At 41.7% G+C, this 10265-nt stretch overlaps 1 protein-coding gene across 3 annotated transcripts in view; it reads right to left on the bottom strand.

Annotated features, from left to right (window-relative positions):
* The window catches only part of luzp1 (leucine zipper protein 1), a 49853-nt gene extending 46518 nt beyond the window's left edge, over positions 1-3335 (bottom strand). For all 3 annotated transcript variants that reach the window (XM_069661480.1, XM_069661477.1, XM_069661479.1), the window contains exon 1: positions 3014-3335. The gene's annotated coding sequence lies outside the window, so the exon portion shown is untranslated. The remainder of the gene's footprint in view (positions 1-3013) is intronic.
* Between the last annotated feature and the right edge of the window lie 6930 nt (positions 3336-10265).

Here is a 10265-nt window from a genome sequence, read left to right on the forward strand (position 1 = left end):
AATACTGTACATAATAAAGGGCCGCCAGTTTAGCTCAGCTGTTAAATCGACCGTCCCATGTAGGGAGGCTTAGTCCTCAATGTGGCGACCCCGGGCTGGACTCTCACCCTCGGCTCTTTGCCGACCCACTAATCCAACACGATTCGCTGTCCTCTCTCTCAAAAAAGGAATAAAAGCCCAAATTTCTTTCTGTTTTCTTCTTGTGAATTTTCATTATAATACAGGTTGATAATTATATCAATACCAGATAATATCTTAATATGCTTTTCCATTTGATTAAACAATAACAAAAGCCATTCTTATTCGCCTGCACTTGCAACACACAAGTTCACTATCCACGTACTGTAATTCCACACTGAAGTGACGGTGCTAAACTAACAGCAGGGGCTCCGCACATAAAACCTTGATATGCCGAGTGGCAGTAACACTACCGCTGACAGGCCGGGGTTGGACATTCCCGGCGGTTTGATTCTCCCAGGCAGAAAACCTCTATATTTTAATTTAATCCCCCGAGCAGCCATTTAGCCACTCTGTAATCCTCAGGTCCAGTGCTTAGTCTGATAATTACCCTTATTGGACACCCATAATGATTAGTTTTTGGTTTCACCTAAAGCAGTGCAGGCAGTTTCACGGGGCGGTCGAGGCGTTCTGTGGAGTGGAAAACCAATCATGCGAGGTATTGCCCATGTTGTAAAAGAAGAGAGAGGGGATGATTATTAGTTTGCATGGCAGCTACGACTCTGGACGGGACACGGTGTAAAGTGTCTTTGTGTAACTTTCACTTGTTGGAATCAAGATGGTTTTATTACCAAACAAGTGCTGGTTTGCGGAGGTGGCACTCCTACAGAGTCAACATTAACAACTATCATTGCACTGGGCAATAATGTTCACTTACTGGGATGAAAGCTAAAGGAGGCATCCGCTGGGAATTATCCCTCCCGAGAGCCAACGCAACCAACTCGGAGCATAATTTCCCAAGACTGTAAAAGCATGGATCAACGGCAATCAGGGGAAATATAGACATCTCACTCTTCACTTTGCTGCTACTCTCATTTAATTTTCCCTTCCCTACGTTTCCAAACTGACAGCATCAACTGCAGTCATTCCCTCCGCATGCGGTGTCATAATCCCCCCGAAATATACCAAAGGAAACCCTTTTCACACATTCACCACCATGACGAGCTGCCTGTGCAGAGTCCAGGAGGGGAATGGGTTCACAGTAGCACAAGCTGGTAGCTCAGCTGGTGTGATCTACAGCTGGCCGGGAGGGTGAGCCTTACTGGAAAGTCATCAGTGTTTTCTTTTTTGTCTCCTTCATTTCTGAAACAGGTCAAGGCAGGTCCCCTCCATCTCTGCTTCCCTCCCTGCGCAGCTCTTTACGAGCCCCACCTGGCAGATTAGTGCTCCACCACTACAACTACCTTTTTCTGCTGTTGACACATGCACACACTCCTCTATTACTGTTGGGGTGAGGCAGCACAGGGCACTTACTGTTCAGGCTCTGCCAACAAAGTGTTATACATGTATGTTCAGCCTGTGCAGCACAACACATGCCACCTTATGACTGAAACACACATACTTAAACATAACATGCATGTTTTGCTTCACTGTTTGTTGATTTAACAATTATCCAGTTAGGGCTACAACTTCTGATTATTTAAGTTACTGTTTAATTTGCCCCAAAAATAAATAAATTTAGCATTTAAAACGTTCCCTAAAGCTGTGGGTGACATCTTTGAATTGCTAGTTTTGTCCGCAAAACAGTTGAAAACTGCATTTTTTCTTTGTATATTCCATAAACGATTAATCATTTATAAGTGTTGGCATGTTCAGCTCTTTTGGTGTTACACTAAGGTTGTCCCACTTCCAAAAGCTGACCCCTGCACACAGGAGCATGTGCACAACTGGTTTATCACCACTGGTCTGGTAGGTCTCCCAGCTGCTTTCAAAATGGGTTAACTAACAGTGAACTCATTCAACGGATTAAAGACCTAAATACAGGCGGTGTTCGGTGTTCCTTCCTGATTTAAAATCACTTTAAAATCCTTTCAGTGCCTCGTGTATGACCTAAACCACTCTATTCCTGAGAGAATGCAATGTCCTTATGGTGACTTTTGTGCTCAGTTGTGATTCTGTAGTGCAAAAACTGTAAATAAGGGAAGCCTTAAATATAGTAAGGCGGGTGAAAATACTATTCATTAAGGGCTATCATACAGATGCCGGTCTCATTTCTTGAAACACTCTCTGAAGTGTAGGCATACACTAAAATATCTGTGTTCATGTTCCCCTACATCCAGGTAAAGGGCCAGTACAGTGCCTTTGGCAACAAAGTGTTGACATGCCGGCTCATGTGACTGATACTGAATGTTAACAAAAGAAACTTAGTAATTATCACTTCATTCATGAAAAAATCCCTAGAATTTTATAACAGCGTAAGAGACAGGGGAATTACAGTATGAATAGCCACGTTACATGTTGAAACAACGCACAATATCCAGTACAGTGGCCATAACATAACGTAACATGAATGTCAGGAGCATGTACAAGTAGCCAACATTATTTTTCAGTTTCTACTATAGCTACCCTATGTCCTGAATTATATAGCTTGTAATTAAGTAACCTATATAAAGTACAATGGCGTTTTTTAAGTGCGTAGACGTAAGCGAATTGCAAACATCAAACAATTATGCCGCCAAATACGTGAAACGTTGTATAAACCGCGTTGTATTAAGAAATATAATGTAATAGTCTATCCAGTGCTACAGTTTGACCACCTGAGGTTTTCGCCGCAGTCCTGGATGCTTCATTTTGGCTACAAAACGAACAGAGGAGGAGGAGGAGGAGGAGAACGAGGAGGAGGAGGAGGGTTGAAAAACTTGCCGCAGTTCAGACTTCTGCAGTCCCGACTGATTGGGTCCAACTCAGGAAGCCGCTGTCTGAACCCCCAAAGCCAGTGTTACCATGTTCACTGTTCAACTCAAAACACACTGAAAGATAAAGACTCAAACTTTACCTTAGCTGGTCCTCCGCCGAGTCAGGAAAACGCCACGGTAAATCCACAACTCCACACGGTTTGAGTTCACGCGGACGGTCGGACTAGCTGCTGCCGACACGGCGAGGACAAGTTCATCCACATATTCTCAGCTACAAGCACAGAGTTGGAGACGACAGGGGGGAGGACGTTTTTGGTTTCCCCCTCTCCCTAAAGTACTTCGTCGGTCCTTTCCTCGCGGATATTCCCCTCCCTGGCCCGCTGGAGATCAAACCATCACATTCCACCGCGTCCTTAACAATGAAAAAAGGTGGGTTTTCCTTCTCTGCCGCCGGAGGACCCACCCCTCGGGATGACTCTGCCCGGTCTGACCGCAAAGAGAACGCCCTTCCCGGCTGCGAGGTCCCGCCTCTCTCCCCATAAAACGCTATACGCAAGTCTGTCCGGTGGGGAGGAATGAGTCCAAGCTAATGCATCTCTCTTTCTCTCCACATACACAACTATATATTGTTTAATTATACACTAAAAGGTCACTGACGATACAGTAGGCTACTTTTAATGACAACATGTTCCAAATTAACATTATAACATTATTTAAGCGACACCCTTAGAGATAGGAAATACCATTAAGAACAATCCTGCCCTGTCACAATATTAAAAGGAAGTAGTAATAAACGACAAACAATAGTGATATAAAGTCTGTTAACTAAATTAACAACACAGTTACAGGAGTCTAAAACTATAAAAGAGGTTAAAACACTGCTAAGATTAGGCCTGCTATTAATGAAATTTCCAGTTGCATACACATATTTTAAATCCCAGTTGTATTGTTATTATACTTTAGTTTGTTTGTGTGCACTGTAATGCCCATAAAATAACCAGAAACTGCAAACCCACCACCACAAACATGCTTATTATTCTGTAAAGGTTATAAATGAGTAAATACCACAATGAAACCATTAGCCCTGATTTGAAGGCAATGCATCCTAAAGAACCACTAAGGTCTGGATGTTATAAATGTGACTTAATATGGACTGGATGTTAGACTAAAGGTGGTTAAACCACTGACTCCCAATGACTGATTTATCCTTTTTTTTTTTTTTTTACATTACAACATGATTAACTCACTTAAATCATCCGTGTGACTCCCTCAGTCTTTTTACAGACATTAGCAAAAAATGATTCAGTTTAAGGCACTCTTTGGTTGATATAACTCACCTTTATTCATTAAATTCCCAACATATTTTGGAGTTAATAAAGATTTTTCTCATTATAGATGTAGTTACTCTTGTGTCAAATGTTTACTTTTACAGCGATTCATTAATGATATCACAATGACTTTGTTCTGAACTATCCTTTGTGTTTTTTAACTCTGTGTTTCTGTGTGTTTTAATGTAACCATTTAGCCCATTTAAAGCTCCCGTTAGGAACTTCTGGTTTGTGTTGATTTTGGCGCCCCCTGTGGACAGAGCCGTACCTCTTATCTCTTTGCTGATTTTGTCCTGTACATACTTAAGTGGCCATTTTTAGTGAAAAATAAGATGACTTAACAAACTTATCCTGCTTTTATTTAACAGTCATACGTGTCACTCACTTTGTAAATGTAAACAAAGGCAGTGTGCAGGTAACCACTTCATCTGACACCTACCCCCCACCAGCAGTTTCAGGCATTCAAAATAACTATACAGAAATAATCAATATTGTCGCTGATGGTCTGGTTTGCTTTTGTAGCTCATATAGAGTAATGAGAATTAATTTCAGTCTGTTTCATAACCAGAAAAAAACTCCTCACAGGAGCTTTAAAATTAGAATTTAAACTAGTGTTATTTGGACCATTATAAAGATCAATGATGTTCCTCTAACACACTTTAAGAAAGTTTACTTTAATGCTGTGTAGAAAACCTGAAGATCATTGTGGCAAATACTACAATATACTCATTTCATCCTATTGTCCATGCTGGAGAGCTCCTTGGTCTATCAGCAGTCCACATCATATCATTTCTTCCCCTAAATTTAAACCTGTTGCGGCTCAGACAGCCTGACCTTTAAGACAGACGCATCAATCTGTGCTGTCACTCTGCTATCACTGCACCTGGTTATGAAACACTACCTGGTTTTAACCGTTGCGATCAAGTGTGCAAACCCAAAGTGCACTGTTCTCATATCTAACAGAAGTGTATTGTTTACCTTGTGAAGTGCAGCATGATTATGGCATGGCTGTAAATTCTTCACTGGGAATTTATTGTTCTTCAGTTGCTGACTGTAGAAATGGTTTCAGTTAGGCGATAAAAGGCTTTCTTATGTATGCGATAGGCAGCCTGCCAAGCAGGTGAAGACCAGCCCGCGCACACACTCTCACACAGAGAGTGGGCTTTTTTTGGATCTCCTGAAGATCGATTGTTACGAAACACTTCTTCATCCAGCAGCACATTGTTGCTTTCTGTTAAAAGGAGAGGCTTAACAATACAGTTATTGCTAGTAAAACTTTTATGTTTATCGCTGACCTTGACCGTGTCTTGTGCGACTTAAACCGTCGTGAAATTAAAGCAGAGATTCCCACAGTCAAGCCTTTGTTTCCCCCTCATTAAACACCTCCCCCTCATAAAAAGGCCATACCGCTCTAATCATATCATTTGACATAATGGGCTGGGCGAGGTACAAATAACGTTACGGTGTTGCTCTCTCCAGGTGGGTAAAAGGCCAAAGATACCAAGCAATCACAGGGAAATTAAATCCCGTCAGGGGCCGCTGCAAGGTAAAGGCATTACCGGGCATGCCCAGACACCTGGATGCAACAGCGCAGATGTGTGCATACGTAATTCTGCATAAACTAATGTCTTTATGTCTTTTGTTATTTTGCCTTATAGGATAAAGGCAGAGCGGCAGAGAGAAACTGTTTTTGGGGCTGTAGGATAAAGGATTATCCCTCAGATTTTAGAGCTACTGGTCGCTCTAGACATTAAAAACTTTAATCTATAAAGAGGAAAAGCATAAAAAAGAAAATCCCATCAGGGCTTTAGAAACAGTAAGATGACATTTATGTAAAGACAGGCCTGGAAAATGCCTCTGTTTTATGAGGATGTGTATCGGTCGTGTTACATCCGTCTCGTGCACCGACAAGTTTGGGAATTTTCTCTAATACATCAAATGAAATAAATGCAAATGCAACACACAATCTGCGATGTAATACATAAAGACAGGGTTGCAGGGAATTTAATCTCCCGCAGCACATACTGTAGCGCTCACAGGCAAGCTGATTCAGGAAGAGAAGTGTTCGAGCCAACATCCTTCCTAATCACAAACATCCTTCGCCACCCAGCAACATGTTTGTTCCAATAAGAATTTGCTGCACAAATTACAATCACACTTTCTCACTGATTCAAAAAGTCAGTGCGATTTTGTTGTTTGTATTCGGCATTTTTGGGGTATTTTATCTTATCCAGGGGGACTTAGAGCAGACTAATCTCTAATAATCCTGCGTAGATTACAAAATTCAAGCAGCCAATAGCGCAGAGTGCAAAGATCAGGTCAGTAGTCACCTGATAATGTTCTTTTGACTATAAAATGAGCATGTAAAAAATAAATTTAGAGCAGAGTAGGAGGATTTAAAGGCACAATATGGCTTATACTGGCGCTTTCCTACTTTATGTCCTTTTTACAGCGAGGATAAGGATTAATGTGCTTAATTCGCTGTCCTATCAGAGCGGGTTATGGCCTGTGTTTCAACAGATGTAACGCTGATGGGTCAAAATGTGGGGCAAGCCTGTCATGGAGGGAAACATGGACTTATCGAGAGCCACGAAGCACTGATAACATTGTGCAACATTGTGTAAAGTAACATCAAAACACTGCCTCACTCGTACAATGCAATCATGTGGATCCAAAGTGATTAAAATCATTCCAGCTCCTCTCACTGATGTTTGATATTTGAGGGTTTTATGTCTGGAAACACGCGGAGTCTCCCATGAGAGAGAGATAGAGAAACCTCCAAATCCTTTGATAGGTATAAAAAAAATCTTGTCTTACTGTCAGGTCCTATATTATCTTGAAGTACAGATGTCTCAGCCTGTCTCGCTCACCCTCCCCTGGCCCTCTCTTTCTCACTGCAGGGGGACATTCCTCAAACCTCAGCCTCTGGCATGCAGTAAATCTGCCTGAGAGAGACCTACACTCTCTGGCCTGCCAAGAACCCTCTGCCAGGCAAGACGTGCAGCTAAACACAACCTATTTGTCAGTTTTGGGCCTCAAACTTTCTCTCTGTTCAAGTAGCCTGAGCGAGCCATGGCTTTGTCTGTAAAATATCCCACTAGGGTGTTTCATGCAGCGCCATGGATCAAGGTGAGGCGAAGGAGCAACTGTGAGAAGGTGTTAATGGGACAAATAGAGCTCCACACAGGCAGCTCACTCCCTTCCTGCCTCCCCGGAGGAATGCATGACTCTGACTTTTCACTATACAGCTCTTTCAGGGTGTTAGCTAGCTATATCCTATAAAAAAAAAAAGCTATTGAGATCCTGGCAGCGTTCCCTCTCTGTGTCTCTGCACACCTGGACTGAAAGTACAGCCACTCCTTGGGAGGAAGATTCCTCAGACTGACCTGTGCGGCAGTGCAGAACATCAGGGATCACCTGCATGAATCTGTATCTGATTATTTCCATTTTTTCAGGGCTTTTTCCCCCCTCTTAAGGCCCTATAGAGGAGTATACTTGAGGAAAAGGATGAAGGGGCATGCAGGCGGGAGCGAGAGGCAGGTGTGCAGCCTATGGAAGAATTTTTGAAGCGGATAACTACTGCTAGTGCAACATGAGATGTCTATATTTGAAGCTAACCCTCATCTAACAATACACTGTTAAACACAACCAGCTGGAACTACTTAACAACGGAGGCTTCTTTAAAAATACATTCCTTAAAAATTCCTCAGAAAACAAGTTCAGCAAACGTAACATATTAAAATAAATAGATGGCTTTCTGCATGCAGCTTTCATGTCCTGGTTCAGTCTGAACGCCGCTGCCAGTGCTCTCAGGAGCTTTGTTCCTGGCTGCAGACGGCAGCTGTTTTCAGCGAAAAGTTCTAAAAACAAATGGCACGCTTCCTTCCCAGCAACAAACAACAGGCTGACACAGTTAGCGTGTAGCTGGTGAACATAATGGAGCATTTAGCAGCTGAAAAGCCAGATTCTGCCTCAGGAGAACAAAAACAAAAATCAAGTTTGAGTCAGTATTGGACTGACATTCACCAGGTGTGGTCTGGACTCCAAATGAATGATAATGTTGCACCATATGTGCTGGATTAACAACTGATTGCTAACAAGTTCAGTGCAGTAACTTAAAATGGTATATCACAGTTGTGTGCTTGTTTCTGCTGCCCCCTATTGGCCAAAATATCACTTATTGCAGCTTTAAGCTTCATTATCATACAGCAAAAGTTATAGTAAACTTTGCCTACCATATTTAATTCAGTGTATTACAAGAGTATGATCTTCTTCACACAGGCCTTACTTTATAATTATCATTATCAGAGAAAAAAAGATTGACACTGTTCAGGCTAACTAAAGCTAAAGCTAGTAGCTGGTTAGCATTACTTAAAACAAAGACTGGAAACTTCAATGACTGTAGTGATTGTTTTAGTTACGCCTCCTCTCACCGTTCCTCCTCTACTCTGCTAATCTGGAGCAGATCGGCTGCAGGGGCCGTATTTGTCAACAGAGCTGTCAATCATCCTTTTTACAGCATCAAATGACTAATTAAAACTGAACTTGTCAGAAAAACACTTGGACATAAATCAGCATGATAAGAACTAATTATAATGACAGAAACTATGTTTGAGAAAAATGTATTTGGCTTGTATTTTGACTCATGTCCCATCTGTTAACATGGAGGAGGCGGGCTTTATTACTTATACTGCAGCCAGTGGGCAGGGGGCGCTCCAAATGCTTTGGCTTCACTTTAAGGGAGCTGTCATGTCGTCCATCTTATTATACAGTTTATGGTTTTAACATACATACAAAAAAAGTGGTATCATTAATATGCCTTTAAAGACACAGCGAGTCTCCTTCATGTATGTTTTCTTGAACCACAATAAAGAATTCTCTATGGAGAGTTTAACCTCAAAGAAAGCATGCTGGGAAGTATGCTAACGCTTACATTCATCACAGTCATAATTTCAGGTCACATGACTTCCACTTTGGATTTGTCATGTTTATGAGTTTGGGATTTGTCTGAAAACTAGACTCTTTGAGTAGAATTAACGTCACTAAAAGTTTTGTATTTACATTAAGTTAATGATAGTTATTATATTTTTCTATACATTTGGAAACAATTGCACATATCCACTACCATCCATAGAACCAAACCACATCTCACATAAACTGCTCTCCATTTCACGACCAAGACAAATCTCTCCCACTTGCTGTGGAATCTTTTCAATCCACACCCAAACCACGAGCAACAAGATGTATCGTGAAAAGACTTTTTTTTTTTTTACAGTGTAAGCCTGTATACCCAGCAATGGCACAGCACGTCTGGCAGTCATGCAGGGCACAACCACCAAAAAAGGCCTGCTCTCTTGTTCCACAGCCAAGCCATAATAACAGCAATAAGGTTGGGGAGGCTCGTTAACCTTAATCTAGGAATTACACTGTGGCACCAGGGAGAGGAGAGCGTGTTGTGTGCTTGTACATCGGAGCTGGAATTAAATGTTTAGCACAGAGGGGGGGACTGGTGATGCTTCGAGCTACACAAAGAGTGAGAGTGGTGGTTCATGCCGTTCACTCATAAATGTATGTATGGAGCTTTTACCTGGTCTGAAAAGTGGACACTGTTTGAAAAGGGAGATTTAATTTCCAACCTTCCGCTTTTATTGGCCTCTTCCTCCCCCGTGTGGATAAAAGGCCTTACTGCACATTTGATTCAGCTTATGAGCCAGAAGAAACCAATTTAGTCTGATACTGTTTCATATGAGCCACAATAGAAACCTGTAGGATAAAGCAATCTAGGTATATTGTGTATTTGTTAACATCTTGCCAGCTGGAGTAGGACACAAAACTATTTTTCCTATCTTACATTAAGTTCCTATATACATCTACCAATAAAGTTAAGTTAGATCAGGTGCCTCTGCCTACGAGTCAAGCTGAAGTTACATTTCTGTCTGTGTAGACTCTAGATGTTGGAGTTATTAAACAAAAGGTATCAAGTGTATGTTTTGGCTAAATGGAAGTTAATACTATAGCGACATGTATGATTGCAGTGAATAGTTTCCAGTGAGAAATATGCTGC

Source organism: Semicossyphus pulcher, unplaced genomic scaffold (genome assembly GCF_022749685.1).
Source record: "Semicossyphus pulcher isolate SPU_LCO1_2020_fin unplaced genomic scaffold, fSemPul1.0.p SCAF_14, whole genome shotgun sequence".
Classification (NCBI taxonomy): Eukaryota; Metazoa; Chordata; class Actinopteri; order Labriformes; family Labridae; genus Semicossyphus; species Semicossyphus pulcher.